This window comes from Mustela nivalis (assembly GCF_964662115.1).
Source record: "Mustela nivalis genome assembly, chromosome: 1".
Classification (NCBI taxonomy): domain Eukaryota; kingdom Metazoa; phylum Chordata; class Mammalia; order Carnivora; family Mustelidae; genus Mustela; species Mustela nivalis.
In genome coordinates this window covers 105,302,758-105,328,720 of record NC_139020.1, presented here as the reverse complement: position 1 = coordinate 105,328,720, position 25,963 = coordinate 105,302,758, and the positions used below count along the sequence as shown (strand labels likewise).

Genomic DNA, 25,963 nt, shown 5'->3' with positions numbered 1-25,963 from the left:
AAAGTTACAGACCAATACTGTATAGATACTGACATTCCTCATTGCATCTCACAAAGGTGCAAAAATGTTCCGCCAAACACTAGTAAATTGAACCTATGGTGCATGTGTTTATTTATTAATTGATTGATTTGTAGGCTCATACCCAGCACAGAGACCAACATGGGGCTTGAACCCATGACCCTGAGATCAAGACCTGAGCTGAGATGGAGTTGGATGCCTAACCAACTGAGCCACCCAGGTGCCCCATGAATCTACTGAATTTTTTAAACACATAGCACAACATGACTAAAATGGCATTTATTGCAAGAATGCAAAGTTGGTTTAATGTCAGAAAACTCAAACAATATAACATTAAGAGAATAAAGGAGAATAGCAACACAATCATCCCAGTAGATATAGCAAATGCATTTGACAAAATTCATACCAAAAAATCTCATAAAACTAGGAACAGAAGACAGCCTCTTCAAACTATAAAATGTATCTCCAAAAAATTTACAGCAATACCATGCTTATGATGAAACAAGAAATACTTTTCCATAGAGACTGGGAACAAGACAAGGATGTCTGCCTTCACCACTACAATTCAATATACATAGGAAGTGCTCAGGGCAAGGCCTGACACACAGGCGTTCAGTAAATGTTACTAGCTTCTTCGTTGAAGGAGATACCTGTTCAGTTTTAATAGATATTGCCAGTTTCCCAAAGAGGTTGATGTGGACTCTTTTTAAAATCATCTCTTTCCGTTCTTAAAAATAAAATATTAAAAGTAGTCACCCAGAATAACCATTGTTAATGTTTTTGTACATTACCTTTCAGTCCTTTAATTGCATGTTTGTTAAGTAGCTAGGATTGTGGTTTTTATGCAGTTTCGTATCTTGCATTTTAAACTTAACATTAAAACATAAACATTTCCCCATGCTTTGAAAAACTTAAAGACTTGTGTTATGTGTGATTTTAATAAGTTAGGAAACTTATTTTGTTCTTATTTACAAGTTCTGAAAAAAATATTTTGTAGTCTATCAAATATTTTAAAACAGCATTTATAATATTAAATAAATCATATCTTGTTATGAAATTCATAGCCAACTTTTCTTTTTAAAACTTTTTTCTAGTTTTATTGAGGTCTAATTGATAAATAAAAATTATATATAGTTAAGGTATACAAGGTGATGGTTTGATATATATTTTCATTATGAAAGGATAACCACAATTAACCCTTTAACCAATATCTTCCATCTTCCCTATCTCCCAGTCTCTGATAACTACTGATCTACTCTCTGTTTCTGAGTTCCAGGTTTTCAGATCCCACATATAAGTAAGATAGAACAGTATTTATCTTTCTGAATTAGTTTACTTAATATAATATCCTCTGGATTCATCTTGTGGTCACAAATGGCGCTGTTTTTCCTTCTTGTGGCTAAATGATACTCCATTGTATATATACACCATATTTTCTGTATCCATTCATCCACTGATGGACATGTAGGTTGTTTCCGTATCTTGGCTATTGTGAACATGGGAGAACAGATAGCTCTTCAAGATCTAGATTTCATTTCCTTTGGATACATAACCACAATGGGCTTGTTGGAGAGTATTGTAGTTCTACTTTTAAGTTTTTGAGGAACCTCTACACTGTTTTCCATAATGATTATACCATTCTCTCTTCTTCTGATATTAAACCACTTTCTACTATTGGGTTTTCCTCTAGTGAGTTTTCATCAGTGAGTATATATTCATTAGAGATACTGAATGATAATTTGCTTGATAATGCATATCTTTTAAAAGATTGTATTTATTTGAGAGAGAGAAAGTAAGTGAGAGGGAATAAGCACAAGCCAGGGGGAGAGGCAGAGCGAGAAGCAGACTCCTCGATAAGCAGGGGGCCCTGCTTGGGGCTTGATCCCAGGACTCTGGGATCATGAACCAAGCCAAAGGCAGACACTTAACTGACTGAGCCACCCAGGTGGACCCAATACTGCATATTTTTAACTAATTTAACTAATTTGAAGAACACTGTTAAAAATGATTGGAAAATTTTATTGGGTATTTTTAAAATTATATTGTTAAATGTTAAAATGTATTAGCATCATTGATATCTTATTTTCTTTCTGAGGAACTTAACTCAGTGTAGCTTTCTTCCAGCAGTACTTTAAAAGGCTTTTCGTAGGATGTTAAATTTAATTTCTGGTTTATAATATTTCTGAGCATTATTTATGACAAGTGTTTTTCTATATTTTATGCAAAGAAATATTAATTCCTTTTAGTGATACTGCAATAGGATTTCAATTTTATATTTTTTTTCTTGTTTACACTAATGAACTTAATATTTGGTACTAAAGATTTTGGGGTCCATATATATGAAATTTTATTTAATTGTTCCTTTGAAAATATGGCCTAGATTGTGCGTTCCAAGGATTTACTTAAATCAAGTGTTTCTTTTGATTTTACAATTCGCTTGACTTTTCTAAATTTGGTCAGGAAATTAGCATTCCGTTATTTTCTCTTGTATTGTGTTAGCAACTGGAAATAAATTATCTTCAGAATACCCACAAGTCATTACTAAGAAAGTATATTTTAGAAACCATGGCTGTACCACTTTCAAGCTATGAGGCCACTTGGATGAATTGTGTGGCGATGAGGTTATTGTAATTGTAATTGTAATCATAATACCTTCTTAAACGGTTTTTGTAAAGATTAAACAAGATAAGGCATGGCAACCCAAAGCACAATGCCTGGCTCACAGATGTTTGTAATATTTTAATAAATCTAGTCAGTCACTAAATCTAGTCAGTCACTAAACCCAGCTGATTCTAAATGTCATTCAGGTTTATGCCCTACTCTTAATTCTTGCAGCCTTTGCCCAAGATAGTCTCATCTGGTTATAACAATAGCCTTCTTATCTCCCTACTTCTAATCTCTTTTCCCCTTCAGTTCATATAGCAGTGATCTTTCTAAAATACAGTCTGATTATTTCAATTCTCTCATGAAAATATTTTCAACGGTTCTCCATCACATAGAGCCATTTTCCCCAAGCGTCATGAATTCCCATACCTCTTCCCAAGTGTTACAAATGGTTCTTCTTCCTGGATGGTTTGCCTCAGCTTTCTTCCTAAAGAATTTACACTTATTTCTCATAATTTATCTTATTTTATCTGAAATAAGGATGTTACCTAACATAAAGTGCAGATTTTATTCCAGACCCTTAATTTGTACTTAAAAAAACTTTTGTTGATAATAATTTACATACATGAAATGCATAGGTCTCAAGTGTTCAATCTAATGAATGCAAATAATTCTATACATCCTTGTAACTACCAACAAAATCAAGATTTAGAACATTTCTAGGACCCTAGAAACTTATCTGATGGATCCTCCCAGTAAATAAAATATCCTTTTCCTTCTGTCCCTACCAAAAGTTTTGACAAAAAACTTTTTTTCAGTCACAGAACAACCAATATTTTTTCCACTTATATTAAAAATACTTTGCATGATTTCAGATTGCATGATCATTTTTATGGTCTCACACTGCAAAGTTAGAATAATCTGTATTTTAAGTATTTTATTTTACTTCTTTTTTGGCATAACTGTATCTCTGTATGTGTATGTGTGCATGTACCTGTATGTGTTAATGAATACCCTAAAAAGGCAACAGACTGTAGTACATGGGCCAAATCTAGCAGGCCTGTTTTCATAAGTAACAGTATTGGACTACATCCCTGCTAATGGATTTATGTACTGTCTATGTGCCTGCTTTTGTGCTACAAAGGCAGAGTTAGCTGCCACAGAGACCAAATGGCCCACAAAGCCTAAAATATTTATTATCTGGCCCTTTACAGAAAAAATCCACCCCCCCCCCAATTTCCCAACCACTGCTCTAAAGCATTGGTTCTTACCTTTTAGCATGTATCAGAATGACAGAGTATTTGGCCACACCTCCAGAGTATGTAACTCAGTTAGGTCTATGGTGGCGCCAAGAGAACTTCATCTCTAATGAGTTCCCAGGGGACCAGTGATGCTGCTGGTCTAATGACCACACTTTGAGAACCACTGTTTTAGAGACTACGTTGTATAATGTTAACATAGTACAGTCTACCTCATATCATACTACTTCATCCCCACCCTTTATACTCATGTTGGTATATATTTTACTTCTTTATATGCTCTTACCCCGGCTGTACATTATTATTTTTGCTTTGAACAGACCATAGCTTTTTTTTCCTGTAAATTAACACATAGTAAAATTGACTTTTATGGTGTACAGTTTACAAGTTTTCACTTATGTATGGACTCTTATAACTGTTACCACAATAACTGCCTCTGTTAAAGGATCTAGTAGAAAAAAAGAGCATCAAAGTAAAAAGAGAATCCAAAGCAAAAGCTAGGAATAAAAAATAAATGCCAAAATTGAAAAAGTCATTTGACAGACATAAGAGTCATGCTACTGAGTGAAGGTAACTTCTGTACCAGGTTGTAAAATTGTCATGTTTTCTTTTTCTTTGTTCAGTGAACCAGCACTATTAACACCTACCTATAGGTCAGTGATGTCCAATTTGCTATTTATTGCTACTAATGTACATCTTGCTTTCTCAAAGCAGCCATATAAGCCATTTTGTTTTTCATGTCTCTTCCTATGGACCTTCTTATCTAGTCATTTTCAGGATAATAGATTATATATGCAGCCTTTTTCAATTTTTTTTTAAGATTTTATTTTTACGTAGCCTCTACACCCACACAGGGCTCAGACTCACAACCCTAAGATCAAGAGTCAAACACTTCACCGACTGGGCGAGCCAGGTGCCCCTCAATTTTTAATTAGTAACTTTTTTGGTCTTCCTTTGACAAACTTGTTTGCTAGTATAGGATCCTCTCGTGCTAAGGGAACTTTCGTGAGAAAAGCTTGTAGTTTCCTAGACACTTGGGAGCCATTGAACTTCCCACCCCCATCATCTTATTAAATTCTGAAAGCTGTAGGGACAATGGAAAGACAGCCTAGAGGTGGATTTCAATAGCTCTGAAACCTTCCATTCTGATTATAATAAAGGATCAGGCTACTAGAAAAGACAGCAAGTTTCTTTCAGCTCCCAGGACCAGGTTAAGAAGCAGTAGAGTGAAATAAGTCAAGCAGAGATAGTCAATTATCATATGGTTTCACTTATTTGTGGAGCATAACAAATAGCATGGAGGACATGGGGAGATGGAGAGGAGAAGGGATTTGGGGGAAATTGTAAGGGGAGGTGAACCATGAGAGACTATGGACTCTGAAAAACAATCTGAGGGTTTTGAAGGGGCGGGGGGGGTGGGAGGTCGGGGTACCAGGTGGTGGGTATTATAGAGGGCACGGATTGCATGGAGCCCTGGGTGTGGTGCAAAAACAATGAATACTGTTACGCTGGGAAAAAAAAAAAAAAAAGAAACAGCAGAGTTAAATAAGTATCCATCCAATTGACCCCTGCGGCCCCAGATGCCTTCCGTGGCACTCCTCCTTCCTTCTGTTTGTCCTATTTTAATACAGACTAAAAAATGGTTTTCAATTTCAAATGTAAAATTCTTTTTATTGTCATCCACACTGTTATTCTGCCTCTACCTATTTGCCTAGGTATCTCTCTTGATTTTTTTCTTTGATTAGGTGTGTCATAAAGTACTACGAGGGCTGTGTTTACTTTGTGTCGCATTCACTGAGAAGCACAGAAAAGGTTGTTCCGTACTTTCCAGGCGTTCCATAATTGTCTCTGATGTCTATAAAACATCCTGTGTAAATTGTTTCTGCCAAGTTTGTATTGCAAGTACATTTTGAAATGGATTTTCCCAGGATCCATCATACCATTTTGCTATGGAAACACTGGTTTATATCATACACAATATGACATTCAAGATGTATTCCTTAAATTCCAGAATAATGCTCAAAGGAATGTATTTTATTATCTGGTTATCATTCCACTTGTTGTCCTGTGAAGAAGGCAGACTGAGATATTATTATCTCGTTTTCCAGATGAGGAAGTGGAGATATGGACAGATTAAATGAGACAGCACACGAAAAAATATCTGTGACAGAGTCTGTTATGTATGTAGGTATGTGTGTACATATATGTATAGTCACACAAAAATATATACATACATATATTTGCAATGAGGGGGAGAGCATATTCTTTTTCTCTTTAAAAGAATATAGTTACTTGTCATCAAAAAGCAAATTAGTGGCAGATTTAAAACTAAAGATACTTAACTTCTAGTCTTTCTAGTAAACTCTATTCAGATGACACAGATGAGGTTTCTATATCTGGTTATTATTAGCTTTCCACATTCAGGACAAACTAATATCTATTACAGTAGTTCATTTTAAAAAACATAATCCAGGATATTATAGGGACACTTCCTTAAACTTTCTGTTCTTTATACATTTCCACTGGCATTACATACCATTTTGACTTCTTCTTGAGATCTTTTTTCCTAACAGGGAGAGTCTTGGGCCAAAGTTTGGTTTAGGTAAAGTTTGACTTTGTTTTCCTTCTACTTTCTCTTCTGGTTCTTCTCTACTTCTTATGTGAAAACCCATATTCCATGAAAATCAGTTCATGGGCAGCAACAGCAGGTAGAGGAATCTGATTAGGACAGTGAAGTGAGTCAGAGACTAGAAATGCCACAGAAAAGAGACCTTCAAGCAATTGGGAACTGTGAGGAGTTGAGTCATCTGAGTGAGGGTTAACACGCTGGAGTGTGACAGATGGTGAAAAAGCAGGGCAGAGCAGACCAAACAAGTACATGGAACCAGTGCAGAGAAAAGGCAAAGTGATTTGCATCTCAATCACTCTTTATTCCTTTTACTACGGTAAATTCCAATAGAACATAGAACGTGACAATGACCTAGAATCCTACCAGTAGTAGTAACTCCAACTGTTGGCTTGCTGACCAGTCAATTTGGAGTCAAGTGTGCTCACAGTTCTTTTGGCAGAGGGTTTTCTTTATTCTGGTTGTTAAAATAGATGCAATTACATTAATTCATACTAAAGAGGGGGTAACTGATCTTTCATTTATTACAGTTCTCAAAAGAAGTATGCTTTGAGGAGAGAACCAAAGCAACAACTTCTCCAAGTATATTCTTTGGCATACTGACTCCTGCAGTTTAGTTGAATGTTCTAAATGGGAAAAAAAAAAAAAAAAAAAAGGACTCTGTGGTCAAAAACGTAGGGAAATGCTGCATGACCCTTTTACTAGAAACATTAACATATTAAAGGTTCTGAGAAATCTTGCAATAAATATTTAAACTCATTTAATTTTATTTACTTTTTATGGTTGGTGCTTTTAGTGTCCTGTTCAAGAAATCTTTGCATACCCAAGATTGCAGAGGTATTTTCCATTTTTTCCCCCCTACCTTTCTGGTTCTGATTATTATGTTTAGATCTATGATCAATGTCTATTAAATTTTTGTATGGAGAGATAAAGATGTAACAGTTCTTTTCTTACTTTCCCATAAGAAAATCCAATTTGATCCAGCAACAAGTTTAAAAAAACTCTATTTCTGGGGTGCCTGGGTGGCTCAATTGGTTGAGTGTCTGATTCTTGATTTCAGCTCAAGTCATGATCGCAGGTCGTGAGATGGAGGAGCCCCATGTCTGGCTCCGTGCTCAGTGGGGAGTCTGTTTTACATTCCCTCTCACCCTCTCTCTCTCTCTGCTCTCCTCTGACCCCGTCATGTTCCCTCTCTCTCTCAAATAAATAAATCTTTAAAAAAAAAAAAGAGAGAGAGACTTCCTTTCCCATTGAATTAACTTGCCACCTTGATAAAAAAAGAAAAAAAAAACATCAATTGACCTTATGTGTATGGGTCTATTTCTGGATGTGCTATTCTCCTCCACTGATGCATTCATCTCTTCTAGGGGCAACAGTTCATTGTTGGTTATAGTTAATACCTTTATAGTTAAATCTTGAAATCACATGCTATAAATCATCCATCTTGTTGTTCCTTTTCAAGATTGTTTTAGCTATGCAATGTTCATTGCATTATTAGATACATTTTAGAATTAGCTTGACAATTTCTTCAAAAACACCTGCTGAAATTTTGATAGGAACTGCAATGGATCTATACATTTACTTAGGGAAAATTGGCATCTTAACAATTTTGAGTTTTATAATCCATGATCATGTTTTGCATTTTTAAGATTTACTTACTTTCTGACTGATTGATTGATTTTATGGTAGGTTCCATGCCCAGTGTGTAGCTTGAACTCAGGACCCTGAGGTTAATAGACACATGCTCTACCAACTGAGGCTAGCCAGGTGCCCCCATGGAATTTATATTGAGCTTTTAAGTTCAGTCTTCTCTAATTTTTCTTAGTAATGTTCTGTAGTGCTCAGTATATAGAGGTCCTTATGCTCTTTTTAAAGATTTATTGCTATGTATTTAATATTTTCAGTGGTGATATTTTAATCTATTTTCCAATTGTTTTAGCTGTTCTAATTATTTCTGATGCAACTTTCTATATTGAATGTAACCTATGGCCTTGCAAAATTGCGAAGTATTTTTAGAGATTCTATAGGCTTTTCTGGGTACACAATCACCATATGTGAATAATGATAGTTTTGCGTCCCTTCTGAACATTGGCCTTTTATTTCTTTTTCTGGCCGTATCATACTGGTTCTATATTAACCACTTAATATATATTATCTAATTAAACTTTATAAGAACTCATTGTTATTACTATTTACAGGTAAGAAAACTGAAACTCAGAAACATTCAGTAATTGCCCAATCAAGATTGCACAACTATTAACCTTAGGCACTCTTACCCAAACCTGTACCAGTGACTACTAGCTTATAAATTTGGAAAACTGAGAGGCATAAAAGCAAAAAATGTTATCAAACTAATAGGAAAAAAATCCAATCAAGGGCAAAAGATATAAACAATTCACAGAAAAAAGAGCAGGTTTCTTCCAAATATGAAAAGATGTCCCACCCAACTCATAATGAGAGAAATACACATTAAAACAATGCTAAAGTGATGCAGCTTTATGGAAAATAATGCAGTAGTTCCTTAAAAATTGAAAAATAGAATTGCCACATGATCCAATAATCTCACTTCTGAAACAACTGAAAGCAGGACCTCAAAATGTTATCTGCACACCCATAGTCATAGCAGCATCATTCACAATAGCCAAGAGGTAGAAACAATCCAAATGTCCATCAATGGATGAATGGATAAAGTGTGGTATATAAGGGAATATTATTCATCCTTAAAAGTAAAGAAAATCCTGTCATTTGCTACCGTACAGGTGAAACTCAAGGACTTTACACTAAATGAAAGAAGCTATTCACAAAAAGAGAAACACTGTGTGATTCCACTTACATGAGATATCTAAAGCAGTCAAACTCATAGAAACAGGAAGGAGAATGGTGGTTGCCAGGGTCTGGAAGGAGGAGTAAACAGGGAGTTGTTATTTCGTGGGTATAGAGTTTCGGATTGGAAGGTGCACAAGTTCTGGACTCTGTTTCGTGACAATGTTAATATACTTAACACTGATGAACTGAATACTTAAAAAAAAAGTTAAGATGGCAAATTTTATATGTATTTTTCACAACTTAAAATTTTAAAAAATTTTAAAACTTTACCATAAATTTTATTATGAATTCTTAAAAAAAATTATGCTGAAACCATATTTTAACCATCAGATTGGCAAAAATCCAAAAGTCAGACAACTTTCTCAGCTGGCAAGGTTATGGGAAACCGTACTTTTATTCATTGCTGGGGGAGTACAAATTGGTACAATCCTTATGGAAGGCAACTAAGCAGTATGTATGGCACCTATCACACTCTCTGAATTTAATCAGACATATACTATATATGTATAAAATTGTATATGCACAGGTTATGAACTTCAGCACTGTTTACAATAGGAAGATACTGAAAACAACCAACATGCCCCTCACTAGGAGACTGGTTAAATAAATTACAGTATGTCCACCCAATGGAATACTACGCAGCTATTTAAAAATGAGGACACTCTCTACATATGGATATAATTATTAATTTTTTAATCTGTAATATAAAAAGTTAAGAACAGTATGTATAACAGTATTAGTAAAAAGAGAAAAGTAAGAATCTGTGCATACTTTTGACGGAGAGAGATGATAAGCAGGCAGAGAAGCAGGCAGAGAGAGAGGAGGAAGCAGGCAGAGAGAGAGGAGGAAGCAGGCTCCCTGCCGAGCAGAGAACCCGATGCGGGGCTCGATCCCAGGACCCTGGGATCATGACCGGAGCTGAAGGCAGCGACTTAACCCACTGAGCCACCCAGGCGCCCCAAGAATCTGTGCATACTTTTATATTTCCTTGCATACAAAACAAGAAACTCTGGAAGGACACATGGAAAAATAATAGTTTGGGGTCTTGAATGGGAATTGAATGGATTAGGGACCGGCTGGGTTAGGAAGATGTTTCAATGGACACTTTTTTTCTTTCTTAAGATTTTATTTATTTATTTGACAGAGAGAGACACCACAAGAGAGGGAACACATGCAGGGAGGGTGGGAGAGGGTGAAGCAGGCTTCCTGCCAAGCAGGGATCTTGATGTGGGCTTGATCCCACAACTCCGGGATCATGACCCGAACTGAAGGCAGATGCTTAATGACCAAGCCACCCCTCAATGTACACTTTTCTATGGGGGGCCTAGGTGGTACAGGTGGTTAAGAGTCCAGCTCTTTGTTTTGGGTCATATTACGATCTCAGGGTCATGAGATTGAGTCCCACATCAGGTTCTGTGTTCAAGGTGGAGTCTGCTTAAGCCTGTCTCTCCCTCTGCCCCTGCCCTCCCATGTGTGTGCTCACTCTCTCTCTCTCTCTCTCTCTAAAATAAATAAATAAACCTTTTTAAAAAAGTACACTTTTCTATATATTTTGGAATCACCTACTCAAAAAATGAAAAATTCCTATCTTTTTTTTTTTTTAAGATTTTATTTATTTATTTGACAGAGAGAGAGAGAAAGCGAGTGCAGGAACACAAGCACAGAGAGTGGGATTGGGAGAAGCAGGCTTCCCGCCTAGCAGGGAGCCTGATGTAAGGCTTGATCCCAGGACCCTGGGATCATGACCTGAGCAGAAGGCAGATGTTCAATGACTGAGGCACCCAGGCACCCCAAAATTCCTATTCTTAAAAATAAATTTTAATGACACTAACTGACATTACTATGTTAACAAAATGAATATTTACTGTCTACTTATGTCAAGTAGCTACTATTTTGGACACTGGCAATATAGCACTGAAGAAGACAAAGTTCTGCCCCCTCACAGCATTCTAGTGAGAAAGAATATATATGTTGATTCTATAAAAAAAATGCACACATGTATACAAATAATTCTGAATATAAATAGTATATATATTCAACTATATACATCATGTGTATGTGTACATATATGTGTATATATATAAATCTATATATATTTATATTTATCTATATCTATATATTTATATATAGATATATAGATTTATATATATATCTATATATAGATTTATATATATCTATATATTTATATATAGATATCTATATCTATATATAAATCATATATATGTGTATATATATATAAATCTATATATATATATATAAAGATTTTATTTATTTGACAGAGAGAGAGAGAGAACACAAGCAGGGGGAGGGGCAGAGTAAGAGGGAGAAGCTGGATCCCCATTGAGCAGAGAGCCCAAAGCAGGGCTCAATCCAGGACCCTGGAACCATGACCTGAGCCGAAGGCAGCCATTTAACCAACTGAACTCCCCAGGCACCCCTAAAAATATATTTCTTATTAAAATGAATTAAATTGTGCCAATATGGTTAAAATGAACCATATGGTTAAATATGAATTAAATTGTACCAATATGGTTAAAAGTCAACCAAGGTAAAGGACGAGTGATGTGGTGGAAGTGGGGTAATGATGCCTCTGAAGAGGTGGTGTTTGAGTAGACATCTGAATGAAGAGAAGGAAGAAACAATACAGGGGAAGAGCTTTCCAGGCACCAAAGACCCTGAGGCACAAGAAAGTTTGATCTATTCTAGAAGCAATAGAAACACTTAAGTAGCTAGGGCAATCTGTGTGAGAACAATGGTAGACAATGATGTTAAACAGATGGTCAGAAGGCAGATCATGTAAGCTTTGTAGGGCAAGAATTTGGATGTTATAGGCAGCTATTGAAGGTTTTTAAAAATATCTGAAAGGGGCCCAGAAGCCTGGGAAGAAGGTGGAGTAGGAGGACCCTAAACTCCCCTTGTCCCACAGATACAACTAGAGGACACTCACATCTGTATAAATAACCCAGAAAATGACCCAAAGACTGGCAGAAAAAATTCCATAACTAAATGTAAAGAAGAAATCACATCAAAGAAGGTAAGAAGGGTGGAAATGACATGGGAACCTAAAGGGACCCAAGGGACTGTCAGAGGGAAGGACCTGTGAACTCAGAGAAGGGAGAGAAATAGACTATGATACTGGGAAGCCTGCATGGGGAAGATGAATCCTCATAATATTTGGGTTGGAAAACTAGAGGGGCCAAATTTTGTGAGCACTTACAACCAGGAGGACTTAAAGCCTGGAATTTTAAAAATCTCGGTTCTAGTAGAGCCTAGAAAGTGATGAGAAACTGAGCCCCTGCCCTTAGAGAGACAGCACAACAAACAAGCAGCGGTTTGAAAAACGCCTGGGGAATATGGCAGAGAGAGTTATTTACTCATCTTAGAGCCTGTCCCGGAGAGTTAGGGATTACAGGGAGACCCCTACAGGAACAAAAGAGCTGGCAGGTGCCACTTCCCTCACCTGCCACCCACCCCCAACTCCAGCATAAATATACTGCCATCTGCAGGAACCAGCATGACATTGACACTTACTACCTAACTTGCTGACACCAAGAGCCGTCCCCCACTCCTTTGGTCAAGCTTGCCTCTGTCCGAGACCTATGCACTTAATAATGCCCCCTGACCTATGCACATTCCAGGGCCTCAGTCTTGGCAGTACTAGCAGTGGGTCCCATTTAGCAGAGGCTCTGCACATACCTTGTTAAAACTGCACCCCCATACCTGAGTGTTTTACAGATCAGCCCAGCCAGCCCCATCCCAGCAGTGGAGGCATATCCCTTCTTCCCTGTGTCCAAACCTTGTGGGTGCTACAGCCCTGCCCTGGAGTATGTTGTGGAACTGCCCCCTCTAATAGGCTTTCAGCTAGAGCCCATTCAAATTAGGGCCACAAGACTGGCAGTGTACAAGCAGCCCTGATGGGGGCCAGCTTCACTCCAGAGAGACTCCTGCCCTGGGAATAGGGAAAGATAACCACACAAATGAATCAGACTGTGGCCTCCACAAGTGCACTGGGGCAGATAACTGGTTGGCTACAGGCCCCATCCACCAATGAAAGCTTCTCAGAGGACAACAAAAGGAAAGTGCCCTGCAATTTGGTGCTACTGCATCTCTGGCAAATGCCTGATCTGACTAAACTCAAGTCCAAGGTGGCCCCAGATTGGCTCACTAACAACATAGGGATCAAACCCTGCCCACAATGTTCAAAGAGAACCGTTGAAGATGACTGGACTGAAGGAAAAAGTGGCTTTTGTAACACACATAGGAGACAACTCTAAAGCACCAGGTTCTTATGACCAGGGGACACTGCACTGCAGGGCACACATGATCTCTTCTTCATAAAGCCACTACTTTCAAGAGCAGGAGACACAGCGGACTTTCCTAAAACACAGAAACAGACACAGAGAGTTAGACAAAAATGAGAAGACAGAGGAATATGTACCAAATGAAAGAACAGGACAAAATCACAGCAAGAGAACTGAATGAAACAGAGTAAGTAGTATGTCTGGCAAAGAATTAAAAGTAGTATGTCTTGTAAAGTAATGGTCATAAAGATACTGGACTTAAGAAAAAAAGTGGAGGACATCAATGAGACCATTAACAAAGAGATAAAAAAGGAACCAACCAGAGAAGAAGAATACAATAAATGAAATTTAAAAATACACTGGATGGAATAAGTAGCAGACTAAAGGAAGCAGAAGAATGAATCAGCAATATGCAGAAAAGAGTAACAGAGAGAAAAAATAATGCAAAATGAGAATAGATTTAGGGAACTCAGCAACTCCATCAAGCATAATAATAATATTTGCATTTTAGGGATCCTGGAAGAAGAGAGCGAAAAGTTGGCAGAAAATGTATTTGAAGAAATAATAGCTGAAAACTTGCCAAATCTAGGGAATGAAAGAAGTTCATATCCAGAAAGCATAGAGATTGGGGGTATAGCTCAGGGGCAGAGCATTTGACTGCAGAAAGCACAGAGATCCCCCAACAAAATCAACCCAAAGTGATCCACTCTAAGACACATAGTAATTAAAGTGGCAAAAAGTAGTGATAAAGACAGAATTTTAAAAGCAGACAAGAAAAAATGAATAAAAGATATCCATATTGGTAAAGAAGGAGTAAAACTTTCACTATTTGCAGATGACATAATACTATATGTAGGAAACCTGAAAGACTCCATCAAACTACTAGAACTGAGACATGAATTCAGTAAGGTTATAGAATACAAAATCAATGTACAGAAATCTGTTGCATTTCTATACACTAATAATTAAGCAGCAGAAAGAGAAATTAAGAAAATAATCCCATTTACAATTGCACCAAAAATAATAAAATACCTAGGAATAAACTTAACCAAAGATGCAAAAGACCTATACTCTGAAAACTATAAAACACTGATGAGAGAAATGGAAAGACAGTTCATACTCATGGATTGGAAGAACAATTTTTATTAAAATGTCTATACTATCCAATCTACAGATTTAATGCAATCCCTACCAATAGCATTTTTCACAAAACTAGAATAAACAATCCTACAGTTTGTATGGAACCACAAAAGACTCCAAACAGCCACAGCAATCTTTGGAAAAAAAAAAATCTGAAGATACCACAATTTCAGGCTTCAAGTTATATTACAAAGCTGTAGTAACCAAAACAGGATGGTACTGGGGCACCTGGGTGGCTTGTCATTAAAACGTCTGCCTTTGGCTCAGGTCATGATCCCAGGGTCCTGGGATGGAGCCCCGCATTGGGCTCCCTGCTCAGTGGGAAGCCAGCTTCTCCCTCTCCTACTTCCCTTGCTTGTGTTCCCTCTTTCACTGTATCTCTCTCTGTCAAATACATAAATAAAATATTTGAAACAAACAAACAAAAAACAGTGTGGTACTGGCTCAAAAACAGACCTATAGTTCAATAGAAGATAATAAAGAGCCCAGAAATAAACCCATGATTATATGATCAATTAATCTTCAACAAAGCAGGAAAGAATATCCAATGGGAAAAAGTGTCTTCAACAAATGGTGTTGGGAAAATGCGACAGCTACATACAAAAGAATGAAACTGGACCACTCTCTTATACCATACACAAAAATAAACTCAAAATAGATCAAAGACCTAAATATGAGACCCGAAACCATAAAAATCCTAGAAGAGAACCAAGGCAATAATTTCTCTGACACCTGCCATAACATCTCTTGAGGCAAGGGAAACAAAAGCAAAAATAAACTATTGGGACTATATCAAAATAAAAATTTCCTGTACAGCAAAGGAAACAATCAACAAAACCAAAAGACAACCTACTGAATAGGAAAAGATTTTCACAAGTGACATACCCAATAAAGGGTTAGTGACCAAAATAAATGAAACACTTGTACGATTCAACACCAAAAAAACCCTGAATATTCAATTAAAAATGGGCAGAAGACATGAACAGAGATATTTCTCCAAAGAAGACATATAGATGACCAAAAGACACATGAAAACAAGCTGAATATCACTCATCATCAGGGAAATGCAAACCAAAACCACAATGAGATAGAACCTCACACCAGTTAGAATGGCTAAAATCAAAAACTCAAGAAAAAACAAATGTTGGTGAGGATGTAGAGAAAAAAGAACCCTTGTGTACTACTGGTAGCAATGCAGACTGGGGCAGCCACTATAGAAGACAGTATAGAGGTTCCTCAAAAAATAAAAAACAGAACTTCCCTATGATCCAGTAATTGCACAACTGGTATTTATCCAAAGAATATAAAAACACTAACTTGAAGAGAGACACACCATGTTTGTCTGTTTCTATCTATCTATCTATCTATTATTATTATTCAGCCATAAAAAATAATGAAATCCTACCATTTACAACAATTGGATGGATCTAGCGAGTATAATACTAAGTGAAATAAACCAGTCAGAGAAAGAGAAATACCATATGATTTCACTCATATGTGGAATTTAAGAAACAAAACAAATGAACAAAGAAAAAGTAGACAAACTAAAAAACAGATTCTTAGCTGAGTCTGTTAACAGAAAGGAGGTGGGTGGGGGATCGGTGAAACAGGTGAAGGGAATTAAAAGTCCACTTATCTTGATGAGCACTGAGTGATGTATGGAACTGCTGAATTGTACACCCGAAATGATATAACACTATGTTAACTACACTGAAATTAAAAAAAAAAAGAAAAAGAAAAGGAGCAGCCTTCCCAAATCCGTTCCCATGACAGAAAGCGGGCATGCTCAGCAGACACCTGGGGGTGAGGACAGCACCACTTGTGGCTCAGAGTTTATTTGAGGTCCCAAGTCCCTTTCATCTGGAAGCAGTACACCAAGGTTTCATCTGTGGCCTTGTGTCCCTTCCTAGCACCCAAGGGGCTTTCACACACACCTCAGGCTTGGATATAAACTATCAAACTATTAAAATGTAACAACTAAAAATAGGAAAACATACCATAAGAGACTCTTAACCATTGGAAACAAACAGAGGATTGCTGGAGGGGGAAGGGAATGGGGTAACTGGGTGATGTAATGAGCACTGGGTGTTATAAACAACTGATGAGTCAATGAAATCTACCTCTGAAACTAAAAATACACTATATGTTAATTAATTGAACTTAAATAAAAAATAAATTAATAAATTTAAAAATAGGAAAACAAATTTAAAAATATCCAAAAGTGTCTGGATTTAAGAGTCAGCCAGTGCACACCTGTATGGCTTTCCAGGTGTTAAAAGAGCGAAATATTTCCAGGGAAGCAGTGAAATACCTGCTGCCCTGGAAATAGTGTCACCTGCCATGCTTTCCTAGGACCCTTTCCCCCAACTCTTGTCCCATAAACCAACAACCTGGCCCAGGAGAGGCTATTGAGTGGGAGGAGTTAATAAGCTCAGGAACTTAGAGTCATAGAAATTCAGCAGGTTAAAGGATGAGTAAAGGTTTTACTTCATTACAGTCCCAGAATCCACTTAGGACAGTGTATCTTGAGCTTCTATCCCACCAAAGGTCCGTTGGGCCCAATACCATCATCTGGGCTCTGCAGGAATGTGAGACAGGCTGGAGACAGACTGGAGATCGGAGGTGAAGGCAGAGGAAAGGGGAATCCCAGTGTACTTGTATGCAAACAATCTACATCCTCAGCACTCCTTGATCCATTTGAAAGGCTACAGGCTAGCAGCCGTCATTTATAACTTGTGTATATTAATGACATCAAATTTGGCTTCTAGATTCGAAGTCACAAAATTTTCCTGTACCAAGAATTTTTTTTAAATATATGTGGCAAAAGAGAAATAGAAAATACCAACTTCTCCAAATCCAAATGCAACCTTAACATTCTCATACTCCATAAAGTCGATGTTTGCGTAACAACGTGTGTAGCTCCTGGAATCTTTATCTCAACATAGAACCGCAACAGATGAGATACAACAATTCCAATTTCATATAGGAAATTTATTTTACAGGCCATTGTACTGAGAATTTAGTCTGGAAAATTAGTACACATGTCAAAATCTTAAAAACAGATTTCTCCAAAGTTGCGTGAAATTCCTAATGCTGCTTGCCATTTCCATCTATTTCCCAAAGTTCCTCCTCTTCAAAACACTTTATGCTGCTCTTAAATCTAGGCTCACAACAGCTTATTACACTGTATTCGATTCTACTTTATTCTCACTCGTGTCTTTGAACCACAAAACCTCCAGTTTAACTAGCTGAAAGTATTATATATTTGCTAACATAAACTTGTAACATGAACCTAAACTAAAGGAAAAGCCGCTGGAAAGAACATGAGGGAGAAATCTAAGCACTACCTAGAAAGAATCTCTGGGCACCAGATGCACATTTGTTCACTTTTATTTTCTGACCATAAACATCCTCACTGAACCAAAGACAAGACATTAAAAACCATCCAACACAAGCAGGACCTGTTTTAGCAGAACACTTGCTGAAAACTTCACGGTCTTCCTTTTCATTTTTTAAAATAAAACTACTTGTGAAATGCTGAAACTTTCTTTTAAGTAGGTCTACTCAACACAAGATTTAGCACCCAGCAGGACCTTAATTTAATCCCAGATGGGAATTATTCTCACAATCTTTTTATATTCGAATATATTTTTTAAAAAATTACTTACACCACAGCAAGCCTGAAATCTGGACAGACGGTATGAAACTACCAGCAGCCGGCAGCCGCCTATTTCCTCACAGACTAAACTTTGTTCCCTTCCTGGCTGTTTCTAGATCAGGTCCACACTGATACACATTCAGGGTGGCCTTGGAAGCTACCACCCAGCCGGAGCGAGGTGGGAGGGCTTGTTAATTTAACTACTGCTTGACCGCCACGAATCAGCAGCTTCTTGAAGGTGGAGAGCAACGTATTTCAAGAGACAAATGTAAAGATCACAGTGAAAGCCTGAAGAAACCTCATTGTCTCCGATGGCGGGGCTTTGGTTTCAGAGGACATTTCTTTCCCATATGTTCCTGGGGGAGAAAAACTAATACAGTCGTCCTCTGAGTTTCAAAAACCGTGCTTTCTCCCTTTCATGAAAGTTTTCTCTCCTCTCCAGAATCTATACATCGTGCAGTCATGGCAAAAAAAGAGGCCAGAAAGTTGCTTCTTTCCCAGAGTCCGCATCAACTTCATTCTCCCTCTTTCATCAGGTAGCAGAACCACACAGAGTTCTGGTTAAACTTAGTTGTTTTCTGACATTGAAACCACCTGCTTCCCTAAGAGTAAAGTGAGAACTTGGATCCCAAATTCTGTTCTGTGCAAGACAAAATGTTCCACTGCTTCATCCCCTTCCACATCCCTAAGCTTCTTTCCCTTCTGAGCTACTGCATTTCTGTAATTTGTAGCATTAGCCGTTGAAGCAGAAACCATTTATTATGCACTTACTGCTCTAATCACTTTATAAACATTTTCTCATTCTCTCCTAGGCAACATATTTGGGGATCATCTTCAATTCTTCTTAATCTGTTTCTCTATCCAGTTAGCCCCGTCACCAGGGGATCCTGGTGATCCCCTGCAATAGGAATGGTGGGAGGCAGGATAATGGTGCCCCACAAAGATGTCCATTTTCTCATCACCAGCATCTGTGAATATGTTACTTTCCACGGCAAAAAGGACTTAGTTAATGCAGTTAAGGTTAAGGGCTTTGAGACAGGGAGATTATCCAGATGGGACCAATCTTTTCACGTGAATCCTTTAAAAGCAGTGAGCTGGGGCGCCTAGGCGGCTCAATGGGTTAAGGTCTCTGCCTTCGGCCGGGGTCATGATCTCATGGTCCTGGGATTGAGCCCCACATTGGGCTCTCTGCAGTGGGGAGCCTGCTTCCTCCCCTCTCTTTGCCTGCCTCTCTGCCTACTTGTGATCTGTGTCTGTTGAATAAATTAAAAAAAAAAAAATCTTTAAAAGCAGTGAGCCTTTCCCAGCTGTGGCCGGAGAGAAGCAACGGGACAACTGGACTTGCTTCTGGTGGTTCTGAAGGGCGAAGGTAGGGGACCTCTAGAAGCCAGAAAAGGCAGGAAAACAGACAAAACAGACTCTTCTAAAGCCTCCAGAAGGGGATACAGCCCTGATGATATCTTGGTTTTAGCCTATTGAGATCTGTGATGATTTCTGACCTCACAACTGTAAGGTGATGAAAGTGTGTTATTTTGTTTCAGCTCGCTAAATTTGTGATAACTTGTTATGACAGCAATAGAAAAATAATACAGGTACTTTAATTTCAAAGTTAATTTCCTTTGAAAATATAATATCTAGAACTGAATACTATACTCCAAATGAGTTCTGATGGAACTACTAAGTTCCGTAATCTAATGCTATAATTTTATAAATTAATAAAGGCAACTGAAGATTTCAATTTTAACACATTATATTCTTAAGTTGGTGGACTTTTGTCACACAAACTACGTCAAGCCAGCTGCCCGACTCTACCCTCATTCTCTCTTTCCACTAATTATGGGGATGAAATGTAGAGCTTTATATTCACTTCAATTGAAAAATTTCACTTATTAGTTTTAGCCCATCCTTCCAAACTGTTAAAATAATGTTCAATCATAACTCTGTACTGGCATAGGAAGTATTCTCTTTAAGCCTAACTTCATTTATTTAATTCCCATGTATTCATCAAATTATTAGTAAACAAATATTGAGCAGCAAAATCAAGAACAAAGTTCTGAAATAGAGTTTTGTTATAAACTGTTATAAACAGTTTTGTTATAAAATACTCTCAGTTTGACATTGATCCATGAATCAACACTCTCTGGTTACACAAGTTTGATCAGCTACAAAACACTTACTCTCATAAACTTATTTTCAAGTTCTCAAACATATCAAGAGAATAAAATGACTTAATAAAGATGTGTCCACAGCATATTAGAACTCTACTGGAAATGGAGATGTGGTTAGTTTGATAAGAAAGGGTTTTTTTTTGGTTCAATGCTGTCTCTTAATGATTAACATTTCCTTTTTTAAGAATTCACAAACTATTAGTTAATTATTGTTTCCAGAAGTTTACCTGAAGTTAAAGGAAAGTTTATCCAATGGAGGGAAGTGATCATTTCTGTCTCAGAAGGAGAGATGTAAGTGGAAGGGGAAAATGGAGGAACATGATGAAAGAAGGTGTGGTGGAAGGAATGAATACAGTGTGTCCTTGGGAGGGTATAAAAACCAGACTGGTCAGAGCGGTAGTGGTTATGGAAAGTAGTGTGAACTGGGGTTGAAACTATGATGTAAAGTCTTGAAAAAAGGACTAGGCCTTCAACTTAATAAATGAATGCTTTAATAACCTAATTGAAAAATGGGCAAAGTATATGGACAGTCCACAGAAGAAAATGTAAATGGCTCTTAAATATATGTAAAGATGCTCCAACTTACTATAAAACAAATGCAAACTTAAAGTACAATGACATAATTTTAAACTATACTTTAACCTATCAAATTCGCAAAATTCAAAGTCTATTAAGACACAACATTGGTGGGCGCCTGGGTGGTTCAGTTGGTTAAGCAACTGCCTTTGGCTCAGGTCATGGTCCTGGAGTCCCAGGATCGAGTCCTGCATCAGGCTCCCAGGTCCCAGCTCCATGGGGAGTCTGCTTCTCCCTCTGACCTTCTCGCCTCTGATGCTCTCTCTCAAATAAATAAATAAAATCTTAAAAAAAAAAAAAAAGACACAACATTGGTGAGCTTATGGAAGATAAAACTGTGGGAACTCTCCAAAATGCAAATTGGCCATCAAATTATGATTGCATATACCCTTCCACCCAGCAATAACTAGACACATACCCACATAAAATGACACATATTCGTGGGTAGTCACTACAGCACTATTTGCAAAAGTAAAAGATATCAATCAGTGGGGAACTGGCAAATCAAATTGCAGAACAGATACCCAATAGGGTCCTGAATTTTTTCAAAAAGGGAACTTTGTGTTACTGATAAAAAGTGATGAAACTATACCAAGTTAAAAAAAGAAAGCAGTATATTTAGAATGCAACTATTTGTGTATGTTTGAAAGTGTGTGTGTGTGTGTGTGTGTGTGTGTGTGTGTGTGTCCTCAGAGAATCTCTTAGGAAGAATATCCAAGAATCCAGCAACACTGGGTTATCTATAGGGAAGAGACAGAATAGATATGGTTCAGAGGTAGGAAGGAAACTTCTATATCCTTTTGTCCTTTTTGAATTCAAATTAAAAATTTGACAGATGTGCTAAATAGCAATGTTGCATCCTGGAATAGGAACAGTACAGTAGTAAAAAATCTGGTGAAAACTTAAAAGTCTGGATTTTAGTTAAGAGTCATGCACTGATGTTAATTTCTTAATTTTGACAAATGAGCCATAGTTATGAAAGATGTTAACATCAGGAGAAATTGGGTGAAGGTACTATTTTTGCAGCTTTTTAAAAACCTAAAATTATCTCAAAAATAAAAAATTTATTAGAACAAGAGACAAATTGGGGTGTCTGGGTCAGGGATTGGCTCAGTTGGTTAAGTGTCTGCCTTTGGCTCAGGTCATGATCCCAGGGTCCCTGCTCAGTGGTGAGTCTGCTTCTCCCTCTCTCTCTGCCCCTCCCTTCAGCTCATGCTTGCTGGCTAGCGCTCTCTCTCTCTCTCTCTTTCGAATAAATAAAAATCATTTCGAAAAAACAACAGCAAGAAATAAATTAACATTTTAAAACTTATTAGGCTGGCTACAGTGGCAATGGCTTGGAGAGAGGAGAGATTAAAACCAAAGATGCCAGATGGGAACCTGTGGGAGTAATCTTGGCATGAGGTATTGGGGTAAAAGTCATGAAAATACAATGAAATGAACTAATGCAGATATGAGATACATTTCGAAAGAGGAAAATGAGCAAAATATTTAGAAGAGCAGAGAGCAGAGATAAGATCAGTGATGCCATTGGCAAAAGATGAAAATGAGAGGAGGTGGTTTGTTTAAAGGGGAATGAGATTCATTTCATTCATTCATTGAGTATTTGCTGGTATCCCCCTCCCCATGCCAGGCTCTGTGCAAGGCCTTAGGGATATGAGTGAGTTTATAAATGCCAAGTATGAAGTGACCCTAAAATGGCCAACCTCAACTGTCCAAAAGGCATCTGGATATTACAGGGTGAGTATTTTGGTGAGAAGACAGAACTGGGATAGCTGAAAAAGGTGACAGAGATGGAGGAAGGAGAAGCCAAAACTGAGCCGTGGGCCAGAAACACAATTAGAGTAAAAGACGAGTAGCAAAGAAGACAGGTCAAAGGGTACTGAAAATAAGCAGGACAGGGCAATTTCCTGGAAACCAAGACAAAAGAAAGATCAAAGAAGAAGGGTTCCATCAAATGTACTGTTCAAAATATGAATATCTACAAAAGTCCACAAGACAGTTAAAAAGGGAGAAATTGCTGACAGCAAAGGAGGTTGCTCAAGAGAACTTTTTGACTTTCAGGAAAGCCTAAATAGTACCCAGATTTCAGAAGTCACAATTTTCTTACAAGAAAAGCATTTCTAACTTAAAGGCCTTTAGGAAATGGGATTCCATTTATTTTCATGCTTCTCAAACTAAGGTATATGAAACCACAGGGCAGATGTGTATGCAACATCAGTCTTATTTGGAGGAAAATATACGGAAACTGAAGAATGCAAAATTTACATGAGCTCTGAAGACAGATCCTAAAATTTCAAGCACAGAATGTCTTTATAGGAGGTCACCTTCCTACTTCTAGAGCTACAGATTCATCCTCCACTTCTAACGCTGAAATGTCACCTTGCTATTGAAATTCAGGATACCTATAATTTAAAAAATAACTTTATGAACTATGGCCTCGCATAGCAAATTGTAATAAATAGTTCACATTCCAAGGAGAAAAATAATGAAAAAATCTTGAGTTTATCATATTTACCACTATTTGCTATTGCTATTTATGTAACCATTTATTATTTACCCTTTATGTCTGTAGCTAGAGCTTAATTACATGCTTAGGTTGAAATCACAGTGTTAATTATACTCAAATACTTAATCGGTACTCCTTGAGAATGATGAATACATGATATACTAAGAACCAACCAACACCATATACATGCATACATATATACAGATCCATATTAATTTATATTATACATACTATAAACATAGGCATTAATACAAGAATTGTATTGTACAACTAAAACCCTTCCTTATATGTAGTACACAGTATTTCAGTAAAAGGGAAGTACAGTATTCACATGAAATTCTCCCTGTAAATTAAAATGTTACTTTGGTCATCATATACCAGGATAAGCATAAATTTGAAAGCTTTCCCCTGATATTTTCCATCTAATATTAAACAGCCTTGGTCTATAGGCCACAAGGCAGTACTTCCCACCAAGCAAGATTTTCTTTTTACATCTTTTGTGTGAGAAAGCCGTTAGAGCAGAAACAGTGTCATAATATAGAGGAGCATCTTGAAAATGTCATGGAAAAACTATGTGGGGTTAGTGATTGTTGTAAGATCGGTTGTCTAGTCTAATGTTATCTGAATGGAAAAATTATCATTTATTATCTTAATCAATTCTGATACTTATGACATTTTTACTATTTAAAAGAACATCAATTTTAAGAAGAGTCAAAACAAACCAGCTTCTTTTATAAATGTTTGGGTTTTTAAACTAAAAGTTCTATAGAAGACAGCTCTCAGATTGCATCTTGTATACATTGTCTCAAGGCTAAGAAATAAAAAGCTAATGCAACACTAAACCTGGAACACAGAATCACAGTTTCCACAAGTATTTCAGCTCAGGCTGTTGGCTTGCATGATTGCTAACAACTACGGGGGCATGTTATCATGTCTTAACCTCATCCATGGCCTATAACTCTCTGCTGTCGTGCTGTAAAGGAATTTTGACCTTATCATATTTTGAGAAAGCAAATCTAAATTGATATCCTAGGGAATAATCAATTATTTTCTTCTCCAACTTGACCTTTATAATCATGAGATTGGTATAATTTTCAAGGATTCCCTTTTCATCTTAAGTATATATTCATGGAATGTGAACTGATACAAGCACTTTGAACCTCAGGTAAATGGAATTATGAATTCCACCATGCAATTTGGTATTACTAGAAGAGTTGAAGCATGTTTCTACAAGCAGCAATTCAACTCCCAGGGACAAAGCTTCTCAACTGCTATGCCCTGGTGCCCCGGTACACAATGAATAGGTTACAGGTGTGCCCAGATATGGATCTCCTCTTCAGCCCTCCAGCCAAGCAGAAGCGCCCAGACCAGAGACACAGCTTCACTCCTTTAATGCAGTATTATGGAACAAATATTTTCTATCATTTTCTATGTGTGCCATGACATGGGAAAAGTTGAGAAACATTAACAGAGAAGCTCTTGCACATGTGTAGAGATATAGATACAGGAATGTATGTATATATAGGAGCAATGTCTGTAGTACCAAAGAACTGGAACATCTCAAATGTCTATCGATCAATTCATCTGCTAATAAAGTTCTGGAATATTTATACATGCAATAGTATACAGCAGGGAAAACCAATGAGCAATAGCTATATATACATTGACATAGACAAATCTAAGACTTTAATGCTGATTAAAAAAAAAAAGTAAGGCCCAGAAAAATACATACAATATGATTCCATTTTTATCAAGTTCAAAAACATATAAAACTAACCAATATACTGTTTGGGGACACAAAGAGTATTATTTAAAAAAAAACACTGGAAAAAGTAAAAAATTATTAACAAAAAATTCAGAATTTTTTGAAAATTCAGAAGAATTGCTCTGAAGAAGCACGAAAAGTTTGGGAGAAGAGAGGAGTCTATAGGAGATATTAAAGGTAAAGATAATAGTGCTTTTTAAAAACTGGGCTACCCTCGGTGATGGGTATCAAGGGGGGCATGGATTGCATGGAGCACTGGGTGTTATACACAAACAATGAATCATGGAACACGACATCAAAAACTAATGATGTACTGTATGTACATAACATAATAAATTTTTAAAAACTGGGCTATAGGGAAACAAATGTTTTCCATAGTTATTCCACAAACCTTATGGCTATTTTATAGACATTTGGTATCTACTCAATATTTAATGAGCATCTTTTATAAAAGCTCTACTTTGTCCAAAAGTAGTGAGTGCACCTGCAATCCCTGCAACAGTATGAGGGGCA

General features: G+C 37.1%; 1 protein-coding gene across 2 annotated transcripts in view; it reads right to left on the bottom strand.

Annotated features, from left to right (window-relative positions):
* MAP3K13 (mitogen-activated protein kinase kinase kinase 13) overlaps window positions 1–18,548 on the bottom strand; it is a 132,355-nt gene extending 113,807 nt beyond the window's left edge. The window contains exons 1-2 of one of the 2 annotated variants that reach the window (XM_082693486.1): window positions 18,443–18,526; window positions 9,341–9,401 (exon numbers count right to left, since the gene is read on the bottom strand). The gene's annotated coding sequence lies outside the window, so the exon portion shown is untranslated. Of the gene's footprint in view, window positions 1–9,340; window positions 9,402–18,442 lie in introns of both variants that reach the window. The other variant, XM_082693483.1, reaches the window with a different exon arrangement.
* Between the last annotated feature and the right edge of the window lie 7,415 nt (window positions 18,549–25,963).